The following is a 24,054-nucleotide window of genomic DNA, read 5'->3' on the forward strand; positions in this document are numbered from 1 at the left end:
CGTGTCTGTTTCCCAGACTGACCATCTGGGACACTGCATGGCACTAAATCAACTACAAAGACAAAAAGGGGAACAGGAAAAAGTAATTAAATTAGAAAAAGGAAAAATTTCTCAGAAGCTGCTGTCCAATGAACTTCATTAAGGAGTAAAAGTGGTTCATATACATTTCAGAATAATGAAAAACAGTAACACTAACAGAGCTGCACTTCCAGCTGTAAACAAATATCCATTTAACTGTGAATGTGCCCCTTCTTTCCTTTCTAATTGCTTCTCTATTTTAAAGCACTTCCCAATGGCGATGATGTCAAGAAGAGATACGCCTACAAAGAGAAAGTAGTGAAAACACAGCAGGTTCAATATGTCCTCCTGAACCCCTGGCAAACTCTAACATTGGGGAGGTATTGGGCCATCATTTGAGAACATCAGTGTTTTCTGGTCTGATATTTGTTAGAGAACAATGGCAGATTCACAGGATGGGTTAGCTGAGGCACTCAGCTTTCAATCCATATGGAATTATGGGTTCTGCATTTGGAAACCAGCTGGGGGATGTATTTGATTCTTCAAGTGGCAATAAAAACCTTCCATTTTCAGCACTAATCCAAGAGGATATTCTACAGCAACTTTTGAAAAACACCTTATATATGCAGGAACTAACTTGTTTACTCCCATGAGTTTCAAAAGAATGTTGCTGATGAGCTGTCTAATCTACTGAAGGTGCAATGTAATACATCTTCAGTCATTAGGGAAGAATCAGAGAGTGTGGGGGAAAGCAGACAGTGTTGTACCAGTATATAAAATAGGTTTTAGAGTCTTGCATGAAATGGTAACGAACCTCAGGTGGGGTCTATCAGTAATTAGTTTCCATTTTGTGTAATTACTGAAGGCAATAAAATAATTCTATGGAAAGTAGGTATTGTCTGGCAAACTTGAAATTTTGGATGAGAGTGCAAAAAAAGTTGCAAAAATAAGCTCTAATGGTTGCTTCGTTGCAAAAACAAACTCTAATGTATACACAAGATAATGTCATGTTAAATGACATTTATCAAAACAGAAATATGCCAAATCAATGTAGTACATTAGCTATATCAAAAAGAAATAAATTTATAAACTTCAAAAATTTCTTGCAGATGTTTAGTTATTTGTCATTCTTTCTATGGAAGAAAAAGCAAAAAAGGTCACTTTTTAATTTGTATGATCTCACCAACATACAGATTGCTGTAATCAAGAAATTCCCTGCAACTGCTGTTTCTTATTCTTTTTCATAGATTTATCAAGGTGCAGATGTAGATTAATTAGGGTTTTGGTATCTTCACAGTTGTATGGATAGGCTGTTTCCAGAGACTCGTTACTTTGATTATGAGGACCACTGTAATTCCCAGATGACATGAGGGAAATTACTGGTTCATAACATTTTTTCCCCTGAGCTGAACTTCTTTAGAAATAACACTTCTGCCACAGATTATGCATCCCTCTCAGCCTTGTTCTGATGTTCTTGTTGAGCTCTTCTAGAGTCCTTCTCTCTGAAAATTTTCCAGTCTGAATTTCCCTCAGCAGACCCTGCCTATGAATTTCTAGAAGAGGCTTTATCAGTGGATACCACTGAAAATTATCTGTCATGAACAATGTATGCTGCAACACAACAAAAGCACCAAGGAGCAAGGTACTTTGTTAGGGAAGTCAGGAGTGAATGCTGGAGGACTAAGGGATTGTTGGCATGTGATGAAGCAAAGCAATGCAGAGGCTCAGGGTGCAGACACAGACTCCAGATGCGGGAGCAGAGGAGGCTAGTCTGGGGAGAGCAGGAGGTGCACCAGCTGGTGCAGATCTTCACTGGAATATTTCAAGGGTAGACTCACCTTGACCAAAATAGGCATGGGCTCAGAGGCAGATAATTGTCAGATAATTCCTTGTAGATTTTTGTTTTTGCATAGAAGAACAGTGGACATCTTGGATGTATGTTTTTTAATAGATCTATATTGTTAAATGGATATTTTTAGAGTTTATAAAGCATGATCTGTAGTAAAAGCCTTTGCATTACAATTCTTTGCCTCCACCTCTTCTCTGCCACTCTTCCAGTGAAGAAGAGTGTCTGGGTTACAGTGTCTGAGTTTCATCCACTCCTTGTTGATGGAAAATCCTTCTCTGGGTACACCACTTATGCTCAACATTAAAATCAGAACCTCTCTTCATCTCTGTTTCAATTTTCACAGCATCCTTCTGTATTTTTCACCATGTCTGCTGTGTTTCATTCTTACATTTTTTCATCTTTTCTGTCATGTTTTACTGACACCGATCAAAAGAAAAGGAACTCAACATTTAAACCTAAGTCCATCTTTCAAATCTTTGATTCATAAAATGGTTTTCAAAATTAGACACAGTAAACTCATCTATCCTCAAGTACCAGCCAGAATAATGAGACCAATTTTAATAAACTGTTGGCATCAGCAATGTGCCTGTGGGGTTTGAAAGAAAAGCATTCTCCACACAAAATTAGTAGGTTCGCAGCAAAGCAAGCTTGCAGGATTTTGTATCAGTCTGAGACTACAGTCGTGTTGGAGAGTGTGGAGTGAAGAATAAATGGCCTGGGGGGAAAGAAGGCCACCTCTGAGTAGGAACTGTTTAGAAAGCTCAGTCAGAGAAGAGACAACTTGCTTCCTCCCCAGTTATGTCAATGTGTATCCCACTAGCACTTCCCAGGTGTGGAGGGCAGGACAGATCACGTCAGGTATGCCAGCTGGCTGGCAGGCTTCCCCACAGACAAATGCACACCTGGATAATAGGAAAGTGCTTCCCTGTAGCAAAACAGAATTTTGAGTTTGTGCATTAAGGAACAGACAATACAATTTTGAGGCTCGTTTTTCACTTTCATGATTCTTTGTATAATTATAGCCACTACACTGAGCAATGCTCCTTGCAAGATTTTGACAGAAAGGTATTCTTGGTAAAAATACTAAGTACTTTAGTGTTTTGGCTCCTGTATCTGATATTTGTGATGTGTCATTATTTGGGAAAATTCAGATTTGAATGTACCATTGAGTTAAATACTTTTCTTAGAGACAAATGATAGGTATATCTGTCCTTGCTGTTTTAAAGTGTGGGTTCAGGTTGTACTAATTTTGATTCCCAAATAACTTTTCATCAATTTAACATGTTGCCCCTACTGACTTATTCCAATCAAAGGTAAGAAACTTCATCTTCACCCCTTGAGCATGCTGGAAATAATTTGAATGGTTTTTTATTTGTTTTTTTTTAAATTTCAAATGTCCTGTGTTTGTGATGGCAACATTCTTTTTGAACAAGAATCTTTGCTGACAAAGAAGAAATAATACAATATACTTGAAAGCAAAATACAGCATTGGCCTGTGTTTTTCTCTTTGGTAACTTTGTTAATATAACTGTAGGCACTTAAGGACTATAGTACAAGGATAGAGGTCTCCTAATGAGCAAGCAACTTTCCTAAATGGAACACAAATATAAATACCATGCTGAGTCAGGTTGGGGAAGTGCCATACTAACTTATTTCTGAGTATTTCATAACCCTTACCTGTTTCTCTTTCCTTCTGAGCATCTACATGAATGCTGGATTTGTGTTATGAAACTGCAGATGGGGGAAACTGACATGTGAGAACCCTGGAGCAGAAAAAGTGAAGTTAACATAGACTTTTGTATTTTTAAGAAAAAAAGAGAAACAAAAACTCAAACCCAAACCAAATAAACAAAAACCCCAAACAAACAAACACCAAAATGAAACACCCCAAAAACCCAAACAAGCAAACAAAAATCCCAAACCAACCAAAGAAAACCACCCCAAAATCACGAAAGGATTTTTCTGCTTTACAGTTTTAGCAGCAAAACCCACTGCTACTTACTGCACTTGGAAGTACTTCAGAAGTGTAAAACATAGAGATTCATGAGTTTGTTTTTCATGAGGTATTCAAACATCTCAATTAACACCAGGTGGTCAAGGCTCATTGAAACAGTGCTATAACTAAAATGACAAGACTTTAAATTGATTATAAAGAAGATGGATATTTCTATATTTCTTTTAGATAATGTTCATCCCTTGCAACAGGATGATTGAAAAGAGATGCTGTCCACAGCAAGAAACTGCCTGATGCAAAACTGTCTCTGCCTTATGGGGTTAACTTTTCTCCAAGCACCAGTATAGTCACCCCAGCCTCCAACAGCTCTTACCTCTTTTCTCCTATCTGTACCTTTCTTTCCCATGCCATGAGGGAGAAGACATCAGTGTCTGCACCTCTGCTTCCACTTTGACTACAAGGAGGTCTCTCCTCAGTCTCATCTTCTCCAGGCTGAACAGACCAAGTGACCTCAGCCACTCTTCATATCGGCTTCCCCTCAAGGTCCTTCACCATCTTTGCAGCCCTTCTTTGGATGCTCTCTAACAGTTTAACATCTTCTATTGCAGTGTCCAAACCAGCCCCCAGCACTGGAGGTGAGGCTGCCCCAGCTCAGAGCAGAGCAGGACAATCCCCTCCCTTGCCCAGCTGGCCATGCTGTGCCTGATGCACCCCAGGACAGGGCTGGCCCTCCTGGCTGCCAGGGCACTGCTGACCCATGTTCAACTTGCCACTGACCAGGACCCCCAGGTCCCTTTCCATGGCACTGCTTTCCAACTGCTCCTTCCCAATCTATACAGACTTCCAGTGTTGCCCCATCCTGGGGACAGAATCTGGCATTTTCCCTCATTAAATTTCATATGGTTGGTAATTGGCCAGTTCTTCAATTTATTGAGATCTCTCTGCAGGTCCTCTCTGCTTCTGAGGGATTTGGCAGCTCCTCCCAATTTAGTGTTCATAGGCAAATTTATTAAGTAGTTCAATTAAGTTTTGTACATTTCTAAGGAGCCTGGAGTAGCCTGATTTCTTAAGTGGCCTGATTTTCTATTACTCAAAAGTAGCATTTCTAACAGTTCTAAAGAGGAGTTTGTTTCTTTGTTGGTTTCTTCAACCCTATAAATGACCCCTCACCTTCTATATGGCCTCTATTTGTCAAGTTGAATACAACTCACACAGTACCCCTTTCAGCAATGCTAAGTATTCAATTCACTTTGAGTTTCACAAATACAGTTCAGCTATGACTGACAGCTCAGTCACGGCTGGAATGTTCTTCATTTTTAATCTAAAGTTTATTTGATAACTCCCAATGCGAGAAATACTGAAACTTTTCTATCTCAATTTTGAACAATAATGGCAGAACTAAGTGCCTCACAAACAGTGACATGATCTCTCATTATATCATTATATCACTGTCTGTGAGGCACTTGGTTCTGGGGAGTGTTTGACAATCTGGACTTTTACCAGTTCTCACAAAAGTACTTAATTTTTCCTGGTTTTTTGTTATAATTTTTCACCCTTAGAATCTATTAATGACCATTTAAATTTGATTTTATTAAAGGAAAGGGATTTGTACTTTTACAGATTTATTGTGAGGGTATTAGATCCCTCAAGGGAAGTATTCTGCCAATACTTGACTACCAAATCATCTGTGATGACATAGAGGTTTAAGAAAAAAACTGGCTAATGCCTAGTTTAATATTATTTTAACTGTGCTCATTAAAGTAATTTCCACTTTTAATAATTGAAATACTACTTGTCAAATCTTATACATTTTAGAACTCTGATTTTCAGCAATTATATTATAAAAATAAAAAATACCCACAACAAATTGTGATGGTTATTGTTTTGAACTGTGTTATAAAAAGAAATAGCAAGCTAAAGAGATTGGAAATACTGCCATATATATTTTTATTTGTAGGTCTGAATCCACTCCAAAAGAGTTTCCATGTTTTAATGCCTATAAAATTCCTTATACAAAAACTGTTTCTCCCTAGACCAGTACTGAAGAAAGTCAGAACTGCAGGAACAAAGCCATTATTTCTCTGTGTATTTGATATTTTGTAAATTGAAAGTCTGGGGCTATAAATTCAGTAGCTTTTATGTAGCTTTTTTGTACACTGAAAATACATATAAACAGCAAGAAAATGCGATTTTAATTTTATGCTCTTCTGGAGGCCCAATCTGTATTCTTCATTCAGAAATCTTTCTTAGTACTACTGATATGACTAAAGAGGAAAGAATGAATTCCATAGAGCTACAAGTTTGTACAATTATTTAAAATGCATCTGTCTCAATAGCTTTCTTCATACATGACTTGTGATATATTCCCACACTACATCACTTAGTTTGATTGTCCAAGGCAACTTGTATGTATCAGACAATTACTAAAGAAAGGTTTGGGTAGCTCAGTTGTTAAGCCTCTGGTGCAGGCCTCAAGAAACCTCAGGGTGACTGCTGGACCTCCTGTGAGCTGCTGGACTAGCCAGTTGTGGTAGGATCAATATTGCCTATTTTATTTGTTTGAAAGTAAAATGCACAGTCTGAGCGAGCTCTCTTGGTCTGATTTTCAATGAGGACAGACTGAGAAATAGTTTCAAAGAGAAATTACTTGTACAGTATAAATGCTAGTATCATGAGGCTGAACTGAAATCTGAAAATGCCACTGTTATTTTCACTGAAATAGGACAATGCTAATTTTTGAACAGCTGTTTTGAAGTGAATACTACTCTAAATTCTGCTTGAATCACCTTCCATATCAGGATAAGAATGCATTTGTCACAGATGTGTGCTAAGAAAAATATCAAACAGATAAGTTTCTCATGATTCTCTGCTATGGCAGGCTGAGAGGGATCATCTGATTGCAAAACACCTGGACAGAGTGATGCATACATGCACAGTATAGAACACTGCCCAAATACTACTCATGGGACACAATTGGTACTGTTGCTGTTGAGATCCCGGCCCCCATGGCAGCTCATGCAAGTGTTTCCTCAGAACCGGACCCTTTACTGCAGCCTTTATGGTCTGTGCCATCACAGAGAGAGAGATCAGTCTCTGTAGTGTCTACTATCATTTTGTGCAATAAACGCACAGAGGAAACCGTCCTTGGAGTAAAAAAGACCCTCTAAAATTAAATAAAGAAAATTAGCTTATAGACCAAGTCAAAGTAATACAAGATAATCTCGCTGCACTTCTTTGTCCCGATATTCTAGAAAGCAGAGCAAGGTTCACCGGTGTGCAAGAGACGCCTCAGTGATTGCCACGAAGGCAGCAGGTGTCCCTTGAGCAGATGATGTACCGTCCTCTGCTGGCAAAAGAAGGCAATATAGGCTCGACTTTTTGTGCAACAGCGTGATGGAGAGCCTGGAAACAGCGAGAACCTTGTCTCCCTGACTGTTTCTGCATATAGATAATCTCATGGTGAGGTCACCAGAGAGAGACACTTTCCATACCTAATCTGAAAGAAAGTACAAGTCTCAGTGGGCTGGAGGACAAAAGAGAAGTCCAAATGCAAGGATACAGGAGAATGTAATAGTTTCCAGAGTTTTATTTCACTTCAATGCTGATCTGGGGAGAATGCCTAGGTCTGTTAGGGGTTTGTTCAGTCTCTAGAAACTAGCAACAACATCACCAATTAGTGATAGTTTTAGTTTTATTTTGTTTGGGGTTTTGTTTCTTTGTTTGTTTTTACTTTTTATTATGTTTTGGTTTGGTTGGTAGGTTTTTTTGTTGCCTTTTTTTGGTTTTTTTTTGTTTGTTTGTTTTGGATTATTCTTTTGGTTTTGATTTTGTTTTTTTGGTTTTTTTTTTAGTTAAAATCTTTTTTCCACTGGGAATGGGACTGAGATTGGTGACATAGTTATCTCTATGCATCATGCCCTTACTAGACTGTTTGGATTATGCACTTGCATTGTTTAGAGACAGAGTGGTACACAGGGGTTTGAGACATCTAACACCTACCTCCTCGATAAAGAAATCTTGTAGTAGGCCTTGTTTTGTTGCCATGCTACACCAAGCCAAAGCATTGTCAAAATCTGCTGGGCAAGTGGGGATCTGGAATTTAGTCCTGCCAGTGCATAATGGTGCACAGATGGGTGGGGTAATGCTTTTTTGCCATTTTTTGTCCAAAATCATGAATCAGGCTCTCAGACCCCCAAGTGTTGTTTACATTTGTTCAACTGTTAAGTCACCCTGGCCACCCTGGCTTGAATTTCTCCCCTGTTGGAATTCAGCAAGAGAGAAGTATTTGCTTGGGCTTATTTTGGCAGAAAATATTGTGTCTGTGTTAATGTGTTTATTGGCAAAGTACTTGTCACATGTAAGTGAATACAGTATGGTGTGTATACAGTCCTCATAGTGAACTGTTTGGAAGGCAGCCTCATGACCTTTTTTCTAGCAAGGAATACAAAACAATTTGCCAAGAAAATAAAGCTGTGGTAATGTTTAATATAATTTCTTATGATGATGCTTGAAGTATTCAGAACCAGCCCTATTACAAGAAAACAATTTCAGGTGCCAGATTCAGGAGACCCTGTATCAAGGACAGAGGATGGAGCATTTGGGCATTGTGATGTGGAACAAAAGCCTGAGCAAGCATTGCACACATTGGTTCAGGATTGCATAGGGCTGTAGAATTGTTATTGCATTCCTTATGACTATAGCCACAAATCCTGATATTGGTATATCAATATATATTGATATATATTAATATATATGTTATATATAGACTGAGAAAAAATCCTTCACTGTTGCCATCTCATAACATACTTACCTTCACTAGCTGTGGAAAAATGATCATGTGTTTTGGTGCTCTTGGGCCACAGTCACAGATAGATACACACAGACTTTGATACTGTTGACTTTCACCTTGCTTCCAGGCTTGCCTTGGAAATAAGGCTTAGCTGTTTCTATCCCTGAATTTGAAACACTGATTTGAAATTAATTTTATCCTGAATTATGGTGGAAGAAGAACAAACAAAAAGAGTAATATATAACACATTAAATATATGTATGCTGCAATAGATCATTAAATTATATTCTATCTGATTACACAATTTACTGTCATGTTTTCCAGAGGGTGGGTAAACTGTTCACTTCTGGATGATTTTTTCCAGTGCCCAAAGTTATTTTCTGTCACTACTACCAAGCCTCAAGTCTTGATATAATTATGCTGTTCTGGAAAATTATATTTTTCAGGTTGTTATGTAATAACAGTGGAAAAATGCATGTTGAAGAAAAAATACCTTTTAATATTTAATTATTCAATGTCCAGACTGTAGCAGGTTTGAAAACACTTTCTTTTTGATTTAAAGTGTGATAAAACATATATTAGAGGTAGGATGCGTGGATCACCAGAAGTTGTCATTGGAGTAAATTTAGATTCATTATAAAATTCAGGTTAATTTAAGAATTTATAGCTATGTTCGATTAGGAAATCAATTCTATGTAATGAACAGCACAAGCTGAAATGGCTCACCAACACTGCAGATTCAACTAACATAAGCTCCTTTACAGACACAAAATCCTTTAGATGAGAAATTTCATAAACCATTTACAGGATTCTGGAAGAACTTAACATTCATGAAGGTTGGACATTACAAATTATCCAGCCATGCTATGTAGCAAAGCTGTTCTAAAATTGCTGAAGCCCACTGAGACACTGTACAAGGGCCTAGGACCAGTGAGAACAAATTTATTTTCATATAGTTCAGACCCATGATGTCCACTCTTGGGTATCTACTTTCTAGTCTGTCACCCCATACTTACTTCATGGACTTCAGAGAAGTAAATACCATTAAGGCATCATTTATCACCTACCAGAATAGTTATAGCAAAAGAATAAATAACAAAATAATGCATTGTCTGCAAGAGTGTTTTTTTCCATCTTCCTGTATTTTAAATCAGGAAACATGAACTATTTTAAATAGAGATGTGTGCTATGCATGCTAATTTGTTGATCCCTCTTAGAGAAATACGGTTATATTGTCTACAATTTGAAGGGAACAGAAAAAAAATGTAGGCCTCTAGAAATCAGAGAACTAAGAATCTTTCTGCAACACAATCCCTTTAATTGAGGGGATACAGATACAACATGTCTTCAAAAAGCAGTATGAATGGATCCTTCTGCTTTATATCTGATAATTCACCCTCACAAAAATACTGCTGGTTTTTACTCTGTGTTTTTTTTTATTTTTGAAGAAAGTTTCCTTCCCTCTTTCCTTTGACAAAAGAAAACATTTTGTTAGTGAATCAGAGAAATTGGAAGCAGAATTGCTCTGACCTTGCTTTGCAATTTATTGTCCCTCCTGCTTGTTTCTGACAAATGGTTACCCTACAGAACAAATTATTTCTTCTGTGGTGTTCTGACTCTTGAAGTCAAAGAAAAGCAGCTGGGGAAAGGTCATTCAGCGGCATGCCTCCTTTTCTTCAAAATGTGATTCTTTTTTACATCTTAAATATTGGTCTCAAATTCACATCTGTAAATGATATTGCAAAAGGTCAGAGGAAACCAAACTTAGATATGCCGTGCCATTCTGTCTCTATTTTCTCTGTGATATATGTACATATATCACGAGAAAATATATCATAGGACATAAATTATTCTAAAATAGCTTATTTGTAAGATTTAATAAATCTTATGAAGATCTATTGCTTACATTACCGCTGCCTTCAACCCTGATTCACTTCTTGTTTTTCTTAGTTCAAACCCTCTGTTGACATCCCAGACATGTAATGGTCTCCCAACAGAATCCACTGGTTATTTATTCTAGTTGGGTGTATACATGGTATGTTCATCAACCATGTTCACCATGGTGGGAAAAAATAGTCCTTCTTTTGGTCTGATCCCTACTTTTCTCTCAATTTAAAATGAGAAAGTTTGCTAAGACAGAAGACACTTTCAGTGTCTGTGAAGAAGGCTCAAAGTTGTACTGTGAGCCTGTGTTATCCAGTCTCTCTCAATAGCCTCTGGGGTTACAGGGGCTGAGCAATTTGTCCACTTCCAAATAGTCCTCATCTAACCCCACACAGAAAAGCTGTGACAACTCTCTGAAACTACAGCAGATGAGTATCACATGCATATGCTCTGTCTTTTTGCTTGGAAATTTTTCAGTTTGGTATCCAACTGAGTTTCCTGGAAACTACCAATTTTTTTAAATGTGTCCCAAATTTTCCATCTCTTATTCTTTGGTTTACCCTTTCTCTCTCATCATTTCCTCACTCTAGCTGCATCTCTGCAGATCACACTTGACCTTGCCAGAGAGCCATGCCAAACATTTTTAAAAGTATGTGGCTGACCGGGAGGAAGCAAGCACTGGTCCTCGTATATGTCAAGAAACGAACAGAAGAAGCAAACCAAAATTATAAGCCCATAGACTTTGCAAAAATGAAATTACTGGAATGCTCTCTTGTAGGAATATGCTCCTGTTATCACTAAAGATGAAGGAAATTTGGCAGATCCCAGTTTCCAAAAAACTGAAACAAAAATAGAAAATGCAGATCAAAGTAGTGCAATTTTTCAGCATGCTGAGACTAGATCCTAGAGGAGATCCTGAGCAGGTCCCAAGATTTGTGGTATCCTTTTTTGACTGTTACTCTTTTAAAAGGAGTTTTGCATTAGATTGTAGGACTGGCTTATGAGCTGCTACTGACTTATGTGTATTTTTAAGCAGATCATATATATTCCAGGAAAATCAAAATTATCAAAATACGGGGCAATGTCTGATGGGATTAAATTGTTTGGGAATCTGAAAAACCCAAGTTCAATTTTATATTTTCTATATTTTTGAGTAAGTTTTTGAAGAAGCTCACAACTGTCTTTCAGATTCGCTGTCATTGTGAAAAATGACAAAACTGTGCTGCTGGCTAGCACTTCACAATGTATGGCTGAAAAGTGAATTGGGTACACTCCAAAGGCAGAAAGGTAAAAAAGGCTTCCCACCTCCTTGCATACCAAACATTTCTGTTTTCACTGCACTTCTTCAATGTATACTTTATTATATATTAATATAAAAATTTATTTTAAATATCCAGTATTATTGCAGTATTATTAATAGAAAAACCAGAGTAATATTTTATTCCTTGTATATCCAGATAAGCTAATCAAGGCATTTTTAGACCTGCCTTAGTGTGTTGCTGTAGAAAAGAGTCCCAAAGTGTTTTCTGTCAAGAATAGTTTTTTTTACAAAACATAAAGCATAACCTAATCTGGAGTCGTAGTTCATGAAACTGTACTTCTATAGCTAAACAGAGTGAGACTATATGTACTTCTTTGTGCCTGTGTCCACTTTTATTTTGAAACAGAAGGTGATAAACATCTGGAAAGGAGATATGGTGGAAGTTTTTGTTGCCAAGTCAGTGACAAAATGCTTCTGCTAAAGGAGTTGCATCTAAATAGGTGGTGATGAAAGAGGAATGGGGGTAGAAGAGGAGTCTGAAAGAAAGCTTTAGCTTTTGCCTTGGTGGCTTACTTGTGTTCTATGCATTAATATCAAGTGCCCTTCTATGTGTCTTTCCAGTCAAACAAAATCTGGGTGGGCAGAGTTCTTCTTCCACTGGGGAGACAATGTAGCCTCTTAAAGGTTTTTATGAGACTTAATATTCTGTTTCCCCTTAATAAGTGGCATTTTTATATTTCCTCCTGCACAGCCAGAATACATCCAGTCTTAAAATCTGTCTCATTCACCTTTGAAAATTTATAGGGGCTTTCAGGCAGGCTTGCCCAAATGCCATTGACCTCTGTGGCCTATGTCATTGACAGGAACACAGAATCTTCTGCCCACACAATATATGCCTCTTTATCTCCCTGAAAGACAAGGAAATTACTCTTAGAATGACCAGGATCACAATAAAACCAGGAGCTAGCTACTCAGTTTCCCTTGCACTGCTGGACTCTGCAAGAAGAGAAGGTAAGGGATCAGTACACCTATAAAGGAACACTTTGAACTCACTGATTAGATGGTCATTACCCCCCTGAAGATCTACTACTGGCAGTGTAGTCTACTAGCCTATTACAACTGTGTTCATGAAGGATAGGCCATGTCATAAAGCCATTGTAGGCAGTGCTAATGTTCTGATCACCAAACCAGTCATTTGCAAGGTGAGATTTACTGTGAAGGTTTTCTAAACCACATTTGAAATAGATGGAGTCACACATGTGCTGCTGCTAAACTTTTAGAACCAACAGTTAAAATGTTATCCCATGGCTTGATTTTCTTCTCCAAGAAAAAGAGGATGTACATTTTTCATGTACATCCCTCAGACCTGTCACCACCTGGGGTCTTCAAGAAGCAGCTCTCAGTCAGTTTCAGTGTTTCTTCAAGAAATCAGTACTAAGAAAAAAAGACATCATAGGTAAGTGTAGTAGTGAAATACATGCAGGGTGTTCTAAGCAATTGGCATGAAAGAATGGAGATAAATTTACCATGAACAGACTATTCATAAGTTAATATGGGAAAAATTTAAGAATTTATTTGCTAGCATAACAGAAAGTTGACATGAGTGCCTTGATTTCAAAGCAGCATTTGCAAGGGTGGGAATAATCATTAAGGAACATATAAAAGTGTAAGGAGTGTATAAATATGAAACAGTGTGAGAGTGTAAGGACTACACATAAGCATGAAAAAAACCCAATATCAATAAAATAATGCAAAGGTTTGTCATACCAGTTTACAAAGGATGAGGTTTCCAGTGAAGCTGCTAAGACGTCATTAGCCTGGCAAGTGAAATATAAATATTTTAGTATCTTATTAACATGTGGTATGTATTTGGGCAGAGATGTGTGCACATGCATTTCTGCATCTGTGTGTACATATGTAAATGTCTGTTTACATTTTCTTTTAGCTCCAAAATGTCTCTTAAATATCTGGTTTTAGAATTTCTTAAAACTGGTGGGGAAATGTAAGATCCAATCTTTCAGTATCTTCAGGGATGTTTTTGTTTCAGATAGATAGAAGAAGCTGAATTACCTCTGTTTCTTTATGTATAAAGCATAGGTACACACAAAATGTAAACTGATATACAAGCAAGTAGTAAAATCACCATTTTAAAACTCCTACTTTTATTTTATAATTTTTTTCAACAGCAGTCAAAATCCAGCAAAATGACAGCAAAATTTTTAAGTTGTAAATTCTAAAATGTAAATTGTAATATCTTAAATGTAGCAGATCTGTAGTCTTTCTTCAAATTCCAAAATTGAAAGCATTATTGGTAAACTATATCAGCAATAAATAAAATCTTGCAATTTGTTCCCACTTTCAAAACAGCGAAATATTCAGAAACTGGCAGTGGTAGGTAGATACAATGGATGTGCACGATGTGCTGTATCTCCTTCTTTCATGATCACCATGAAAAAAACAAACTCAGTTTTGGGTTCATGGCTGTAACGACATCAAGGGATTTTGCAGCTGCCTGTGGCTTTTCTTCTGTCCCTGTCTTCTTCCCTGCAGAAGCCATTGCTCATTAAAGATTTTTACAGCCCTTTCTCCAGACACCCTGACCTCTCCCCACTGCAGGATCACACATCTCCTGTGAAAACCCATTTTATATGTTTTTGTGGTAGCCTTGACACTTTCCCTGCAGACATCTGAAGAGAGTTATCTGAAGGTGCTCTGGCTGAAAGGGTCTGGTGGCCTTATTAAGATCGGGTGGCTCACAACACGAAGATATTCACAAGTGCTCTTAAGGTAACAGGAGCCTTTTACCCCTTCTCTGGCAGAGATAAGGGGAGAGCCACACACTGACTTCCTTGTGATTTAAGTCAAGCACAACCTTAAGTGAATAACAAGCGTGGTCCTTAACTCGATTACAGCTGCTCTAATCAGCAAAGACATTAACCTTTGCACTTTCTTCTGGCTTGGTCCAAATGCCCCTGGGGAGTGCAGACCTGCTCCACGAGGCTTTCCAAAAGCAACACGTTGTATTCAGTGTGCCTGCATAGCCTAGGCTGCGTGGGAGAAGCCAGGACAGCTGTGGCAGTGGGCCTCAGCTCACAGCTATTCTGGTGACAGGCACCTCTGTCACGCTCAGTTCTCACGCAGCAAGAGTAACACTGGAGCTTCTTAGCAGGCATTAGCAGCTCAGCTTTCTTATCCTGCCTTCTCATTCTGTTTAGAATAGCCTGCTCTGCTGTTGACTGACTTGCAAAGCCACTATGGGACTCTGTGTCACTTCTGCATCTCTGCTGCGCTACACAGTGCTCCCTGGTAGGGTGCACTGAGAAACGTGGGTAACACATATAATACACCTTTTGCCTCTACTGTGCAGCTTCTGAACTATCAAGATCAAGGTCAATAAATATCTTGTGCTGGGAGATGAACTTGTTAAAAATCCACATAATCCCTGAGCAGTGGGTGGGACTGAGCAGCCAAGTTCACCTTCCCTCCAGTAATCACTGTGTGTGCATGCTACACACTGCCTTGAGTCTTGGTGAAAAAACAGCAGCTAATAGATCTATAAAGGTGAGTCCTTGGCTTGCAGTGGAGTTCATTCCTTAATCGTGGCTAGAAACTCTAAACTTCAGCCTACCATGTACAGACCCCTGGAGATTTTGTTTGTGTTTTAGCAAGCAGAATCACATTTCAGGAGACCCTTGAAGACAAAGATAGGGACATTTATTATAAAAAATTCCTAGAGGAATACAGCAGAGAGAAGAGGCAGGAGTTTGCATTGCTCATAATGAACTTTCTTTAATGTCTTATGCTGGTTTATCTTTTACCAGGTGCTGAGTGAAAAGTTCCAAACTAAATTACCTTTTAAATCAGTCAGGATGTAAGTTTGTTTGGCTGCAGACTCCCAGACACTATAAAGCCTCTTCCCCCTCCTTCCTCCTCCCACCTCAAATGCGCTGAGTCTTCTGTAAACACTGGATAAGAAATGAGCAGGAAAGTCACACAGTGTGATTGCAAATACAGGCTTGTTTTGACATTCCTTTTATCCAGAGCTTGAGAAATAACTGTCTTAACACCATTCCCTATGAATCAAAAAAGTGAAGGATATGCCTTGCCTGAACTGACAGTACCTTTATACATAGTGATCCATTTTGGTATACAATGTTAAACTGTTTGAAAATCATTGTGTAAAACAGACAGTGACTAAGTTAAATATACCAGTGATATTACCCATAAGATATCTAACTTATTTATCAATTTGATTGAGTGCATTTAGATAGGTACTGGACTAAAAGCCAGAATTCTAACAACCTGCAGACTTGACACAGTATGTATATTTTATTGTTGTATAAGCTTTAGATAATTTTTACTCTATTAAGTCTCCCACCTTTCCATGTGACTAAGACAAATGCATTTTGGTGTTAATAATTTTGATAATGAACGCAAGATAATAACTTGTAGTTTCAGAAGAGATCAATTTTAACACCTTATTTTTCCCCTGCACCACAGAGCTTGCAAATTAAATCTCTTAATTCCTAGGCCTGCCTCCAATCATAAATATTACAAAAACTGGAAGAAGTACCCTTTCCAGCTCTCCCCACACAGAGTTTACCTTCTGTTCTTGGCTTGTGCTCCTCCTGGCCACACTAAAGTCCACAGCTCTTGGGCAGTATGGACTTCCTTCAAATATTCAAATATGATCTGAGGGAAAATAGTGAAAAGACTGAGAGAGATATACACAGAAGTATAACTTTTCCATTCATATCCCTTTAGTTTTTTTTATATTGTGTTTAGCAAAGAAAGACACCCTTCCTTCCACTCCTCTACCTTTTTTTGATTATTTCTTTATTGTAAATTGCATTGACTTTTTTTTTAGGATGAGAATTTATCTTCATCCCTGCAACATGGAGGTAGTTGAAATTATGACCCTGGATATTAGATGTGAGATAGCCTTGACCTTCCACATGATATTAAGGTCGTTTTATTGTCCAATGTTTTCACCAATCTACTTCTATGAAACAGTTTTTTTTCTGGAAGGTACCATGTTTCTTTTCTGTGGCAGTTTTGATCTGTTATCTAGTTTATCTGTTTTCCAGTGATGTTAGATGTCTGTTTTCTTCCTGCCTCAAATCCCACGGTAAAGAGAATCATGTCTGCTCCCTCGAGCCTCTAATGCCCTGCTTCCAATACATGCTTTGTTAACTCTTTGAGTTCAGGTATTTCTTTTTGAGCCGCAGTTCATGGTGGAATGTATTGCCTATTAGTGCAGGAAACAGTTCAATAGGTCTTCAGAGAGAAAGCTAGTATTTTCTAGTATTAATGTCTCTCAAGGGTAGAGAAGAAGGTGATCTTGTTATTTGGATATTTTTATACCAGCCTTCCTTAGAGTTCCTGACTTTGCACATACAACTGCAGGAACTATGACTTTCCTTTGCGCTGTTCACAGCCTAGAGATTACAGGTTCCTTCCAAAAGGATCCATCATGTAGTACAGCACTTACATGTTGACAGTATAAAGAAGATTCCTGAAGCCAAAAGTAATAGATAGAAGGTGCCTCCCTTGAGTTACAGTCCAAGGGAATAATTTTTTTCCTTATATGGTAGAGGTCTACTTCTTCAGAACAGAGTATTGCTGTTTTAGCTGATGTTTCTTTAATAAATAAAAGAAAGCAAATGAGTAAATGTAAGTGTGACTATTCCAGTAGTTCCAATTTTCAAAGTGTGATATTCCTAGGTGCCTCAGTGCCTGTCAAGAAGAAAAACAACCATCTTTGGAAACAGACGGAAACTTCCCCTTTTTTCAGGGGAAAGTTAAGTTTTTAATCTGTGCATAGAAATACTTATTTCAAGAACCATGGTGTTTCATTTAAAGTCAAAAATATTCCATGACAAGAAAGAAGTGTTTTACTTATCTGCATAACAAATAAGTAATTCCTGTGTGCATCATTGTTTGCAATTATATTTTATCAGATGTAGTGGGCCTGTAAATTTGTAGATGTGTTAACCTGCCAAACCTGAAGAGGTGCCACAATGCAGGCTTGAGATATAAAGAGAGCATCCCAGAAGATTGTTTCCTTGTGTATTTTTTTTCTTATTTCAGCAGAAATATGTCTATTAAAAAACCCACCTGTATACTGTGTTTTTCCTACACTTACCTGTGAATTGGTGGCTTTAAGCCACTTTTGCTGCCTTCCAAACTTAGGAACCAACTTAGGTTGTTGTTTAATATCTGCAATACTGGATTCGGTCCCACACGCCTCTTTTTTTCATTGTTTTTGACCCAGTACATCTTGCCACAAAGGAATGGATTCCGTTTGTTGCATGCAGTTCATTTGTTCAGACATAATTCTAATGATATTTCTGGTCTGGTCCAGAGTTCCTCTGCTTAAAAAAAAAAAACGTACAGGAATGCTAGGAAAAGTAAAAGTGTAGCCAGGGTGATCCTAGATATGATGGTTTTCATGTGTGGAAAATTCTTTGATTAGAGGCTTTACTTCATAAAGGAATGAAAAAAGGAGGATAAAAGAAATCTGTTACATCATCTGTGGCCAGCAAAGGAGTTTGCTTACTGTCTCTTTTAAAAAAACATCAAATGTAAACAAGAACTAAGTGCTTCAGAGCAAAATGAATACAATCAAACTGGAACTCTGTATCTCTGCCAGCAATGGGCATAAAAAGTTTGCCTGCGGCAGGGAAGAGAAGCTGAAGTACAGAGGGCTACAAAATACCAGTGTGCTCAGTCAGGTTCAGAGATCAGTAAGATATGTACAAGCATGCAGGCTGTAAAAGCAGCAGAACATGCCTGCATTGTTACAGTCTTCCTGAGGCATCTGCTATTGATTACATTTGGAAACAGAACCACTAAACAGGTCAGAGCTTTGATCTGACACGGTATGATCATTCTTATGGTCCCCATATGCTGCTACAACATCTGGCCACTTCTGTTAGCTTTGTCTTAATAAGCCAGAAGAAATCTAATAAATCCTTCTATAACTTGTGGCTACCAAGCTTTACATGCAGACCAGCACAATAACTTTGGTGCAGCCTACTGCAAGGCAATACACCTCCAGGTTTCAGAGCAGAGGTGTTTTAGAGAAAGGGCATTGTTTTGTGCGCACATAATATTGTGGGAGCTGTGTGCAGGATGCCCCAAGCTTAGATTTTCACAGTGTACTGTGTCAAAAAAACAACCATCTATCTGCTGTGAGTGCCTTGAGCACTAGAGAATGATAGCAACCAGCAGGAAAATACGGTCCTGTGTGTGCATTCACTACACACGGTTTCCAGGTGGCACTGCCAAAGTAGCCATTTTTACAGCTTAGACTAAGAAGTGGCTAGAGAAGGAAAATCTGGTAATAACCAAAAATTTCCAAAGTGTAGGCCAACACACCACATGAAATTCCAAAGGTCAGTTATTTCTTCTGTGAAGAAGTACATAAAACCCCCTAATTGATAGACAAACCAATCAACCAAGCAACCAACCAAGCAACCAACCCATCCCCATCCAAAAAGAATTCCAGAACCCAATTCAACTCAACTCAACCCCAAAACCCCACAAGTAACAAAATCAAAGCAAAAAACCCACTCCAAACCCCCAACTTTATTGTTGGTTTTGTTGTTGGTTTTGCTCTTATTATATTACTATTACTATTACTGTTACTATTACTATTACTATTACTATTACCATTACTATTACTATTACTATTACTATTACTATTACTATTACTATTATTGATGTTGTTAGTATTATTACAACAATCAACAATCAAAACTTCCATCATAGGCCACTGGACGTGAAAAAGGTGGGAAGCACCCTTTCCAAAGAAGCGCCCCGTGTTCTCTGTGTTCTCCCAGCGGATACTGATGGAGCTACTGATGGAGCGGATACTGATGGACGCCGTGCGGAGTGGGAGAAGGGCTCTGCAGAATCCCCGGAGCCGTGGGAGGTGCTTCCGCAGGGATGCCCCCGGCGGAGCCCGGCCCGGGCTGTCCCCGCGGTCCCCACTGGGTGGTGGTAAAACGCTGCGGATGATCGCGCTGCAGTCAAGGAAGCGCGGCGGTCTGCGCAAGAAGAAGCTCACGAGAAAAAACCTTTCAGGCTTATTCAAATTCTGAGGGATCAGTGCATCTTAACTGCCTGCAGTACCAGCCTTGATCTTCTTCTTATCTCCCCGGTGACTGAAGGACCTTGGTAGCAGTCCATGCTGTGCCCAGAGAAAGCCCGGTGATGGACACTTTCTGGACACATGTACACTGCTCCATAGAATCACAGAACGGCCTGGCTTGGAAGTGACCTTAAAGGTCGCCTAGTTCCAAGCCCCCTACCGTGGAAAGGGATACCTTGCAGTACACCAAGTTGCTCAGAGCCCCATGGAACTTGAATACTTCCACTGACCTGGTGTTCACAACTTCTCTGGGCACCTGGTTTCAGAGCCCCATCACCCTCACAATCAAGAATTTCTTCCTACTATCTAGTCTAAACCTCTTTCAGCCTGAAGCCATTCCCTGAACACAGCACTCCAGGTGGAGTCTCACCAGACCACAGCAAATGCGTCCTGCTGGCCACACTGCATTGGATGCAATCCAGGATACAATGCACTTTCTGGGCTGCAAGTGCACATTGCCTCCAACTGCAGTCCCAAGTCCCTGGTGAAAATAAAAAATCTCTGGTGCAAAAGCAATTTCCAGCCATGGCAGGTTGTGGTGGCTCTTCCTGTGGCAATGAGGAGCCCTTTTGTCATGCCAAGGGCACTGCTATCCTGCCACTGAAGGAGACAGACGCACCTGGACAGTGTGTGCATGCAGAAATGGTGCAGCATTTGAAATGTTGCCTTGCAGAGAAGCATATGATCACCCATCTCTATAAAGGACTGGATGAAGTAGCTTGTGGGACAAATTAAAAAAAAATTATTTAAATGCATAGTTTTAATCTAACTCCTTAACTTTCAGGCTTAAAAATAGAAACACAAAAAAAAGTTTCCTGAAGTTTGAGAGAGATTGATGGAGGCTACTGCAGTACTGCCTCTCTCAAAGTAATCATTTATCCTAAGAAATTATGTTAAAAGCATGCAACATGTAAATGTACAGACACAGAAGAGAACAGTGAATGTGTGGTCAACACTTATGTTATACATTAATTTTCTTATGAACCACAAAGTACTTTTACTGAAGTTGTTGGAAAATGCACTAAGGTTTTTGTGCCTGAAATTTTCCTGGTTTATCTGTAGACTTTCAGAAGGTCACAGTTTACTCCCACTTGAAAGTTGCAGTGCAGCTGAATGCATATGGCAAAATTTGTTAGCAGCCTGATTTTTTCCTGGCTTGTAGCTGATAAGTTATTTGCCAAATAAGCTCTTTTAAATCATCACGACTATGGTTTGGGCCTCTAAGCCAAATTGTTTCTGCTTTTAGTCAAGGTAACATAGTATTGTGAGGTAGCAGAGAAGCATGTTTTGTAACAGCAACATCTGTGCTAGAGTGGCCTTCACCTTCAGTAGGAGTACAAGGTCAGTGCTGAAACCTACAAGAGCTAAGTACCAGAAAACTGAAGAAGAGGATAAGAAGGAACAATCTCAGTGTCAGGATATGCTCCCAGGCCTTGTGAGCTGGACCAGATGTTAAAAACTAAACTTGTAAATATGAAGCTGTTTCTAGACCAAGAGCACTCTCTTCTCCATATGCTCAAGATTGTTATTTATATCTCTGGGATAAAACGTCTTGTCCCCATGTGGTAACTGACACTTCCAGATCAATTCAGCACAGACTGAACTGTTGCTGCCTGAAAGCAGTAGGGCCTGTGCTGTTGGAGAGGACAGGCCATGTCCTTGTTAACACCTCAGGAAGTGCAATCCCATCTGGCACTGTTTAGCTAAAGCTTTACAGGAAAGAAACTGCCTTCTGGAGTTTGTCCTTTTGAAACAAGACTGAGGAAATACTGAAGACAACTTTGTCTAGCATTTTCAATTTTATCCTGTCATTGCATAAGGAGAAACTTTCCTTCTTGGAGGCTGTTGAAGAACTAGGACATATTGTGCACTTCAACCTGAAAAAGAGATAAGTGGAGACGCTATGACAGGGTCTGCATCCTTGTGAGTGACATGAGAGGCAGGAATTTACATCTCTTCTGTTAAAAGACGATGTGAAACAGAAGGTATGAAACTGAAACCCCACCTAGCAACTTTTTTTTACATCTGTCAAGAATAAAGCTGTGGAGCTCACAGCCATGAAGTAATTTTAGTGGGCTTAGGGGAAGAGTGCAGAAGTTCATGAAAAACAAAATCAGCAAGACCCTTAAATGGGAAGGGAATAAAAGAACCTCAGATTATGTCCTTGAGCATGAAAACACTGCTGTCTGGGAGGGCATACAGAGGAAGTGCTGCTGTGAGCTGGCTCCCCTTCAGGCAGCACTCTTCAGCTTCGGGTTTCAAAAAACCTTTGATTTCTCACTCTGAGGTGGTTGTTTTCTGCCCATGTCATGAAGGAATTTACTTTGGACTGCCTTTGCAGACTTCTCAGTTGCCTCTCTGGCAAGCTGGCATGATTATTAATCTAAATATATTCTGTTAACAACTTTCTTGTATTTATTATCATTGGTGAAAGACAGATATACTTGGTAAGGTTTCTGAAGCTTGAAGGAGTAGGAAAAGACTGAGACAAAATGGAATGAGGCTTCATCAGGCTAACCTAAGGTGCTGAATAAGATATAGAAGATGGAGTCTCTGTAGCATTCATAATAGTTTAAAAGCTTAGATGCAGTGTATGTCACCCTCAATCATGTCTTTGTAGTATTACTTATTAACAATGATCATAAAAAAGTAATTGGCAAAATTTAAAGCATCATGTTTTCTACTGGTGGAAGAGAACTAGGCCTTCTGAGTTCAGCTTCTTAGCATAGCAAAATGCCTTTTCTGCCAGTGCTCTGCTGGCAAACTTTGAAGAGGCTGTAACTATCAACATTCCACCTGCAAATATTTAACCTACTTGCATTTCTTCAAGGATTTTGGGTCAATTGGAGAGAAAAGTATACTAAAAATACCTGCATTTTTCTGCATTTCTTTAACCTTATGATTTTGGAAGCCATTTGTGTATTTTGGATTTTTACTTTGAAACTGTGTTCAGCAGTCACATTCCCAAAGGCCGTACGTCTACACTGTACCTGTTCTTCATATTTCCTCTATAGTGAAAATCTTCAGACCTTACAAAAATGTTATATACATATGTGCTGTTAGCTCTAGAGGCTTGAAGAGAGTTGAGCTGGTTTGACACAACTCTTTAGCTGTCACTGACACAAGTCTTTTCTGCACTGAACATGTAAGTCCCAGGAATCAGAACCTCAGTGTAATAGGTCATGGGCTCCTGCAACTTTGCTTTCAGTAACTGATTTATCTACTGGTGAAGTGTTCTGCAAGTTTACATGGCTACATTAGAGAACAGAACTCCATTCCCTCTTGTCCTGGTGTTTGGAGGTAAGCGGCTGAAATGCCCTTTCAAGGAAGGAGGATGGTCTTTCACACACAAGGTACACATCAGTTTAGACCAGAGTCTTGTTGATCTTCATTTTCTTTTGGATCCTGCATCTTACACTTTCCTTGCGCTGTTAGGGTTGTTTTACTCTGTGATTGTCACGAAGCCAGCCCATAATAAATTGAAGGAAAAGGCCGATTCCAAGGAGACTTCTCCAAAAGAAATGAGTCATTTATTGATTCCCCAAGTACAAGTATTACCACTAGAGGACTGTTCAGCTGGAAGCAGCCTCTTGCCACAATGCTTGTGCTGTCTTCAGCCTGTGTAGATATACTGCAGAAATAAGGCAAATCATATAGCAGCCTCCATTCCCTCAGATGCACAAAGACCTTCATCAGTTGATTAATTAATTAACTTTTTAATCAAGACCTTAGCAAACATATGATGATGTATGTTGAAGAGTGGACACTTTAATCCGAAGTAGTCCATAGAAAGAACTGCCTGGTGCAAAGGAGGTAAATTTCTGGTTGCTGTGATAATCACCTCCCACAACTCACAGATGCACTTAAGAGTCCTAACTTCCTCCATTACCTCAGCTGTGAGAATGCAGATGCCACTTGAGTGAGAAAGAAAGCAGTTAAATATACAGCTGCAGCATGAAATAATTGCTTCTCAGTTCTCTTCTCTATACTCCCAGAGGATATTCCAAGAAAGTAGACCAAACCCATTTTTAGCTCAGTCTTGAATTATTGAACATACTATGTACCAGGCTATTAACCAAGGGAAAAAGTGGTTAAGAAAAAGACTTGCATGTATAGAAGAACAGGATATTTATTAGAAAAAAAC

Source organism: Agelaius tricolor, unplaced genomic scaffold, assembly GCF_023055355.1.
Source record: "Agelaius tricolor isolate 1412-34295 unplaced genomic scaffold, bAgeTri1.0.p SCAF_4, whole genome shotgun sequence".
NCBI classification, from domain to species: domain Eukaryota; kingdom Metazoa; phylum Chordata; class Aves; order Passeriformes; family Icteridae; genus Agelaius; species Agelaius tricolor.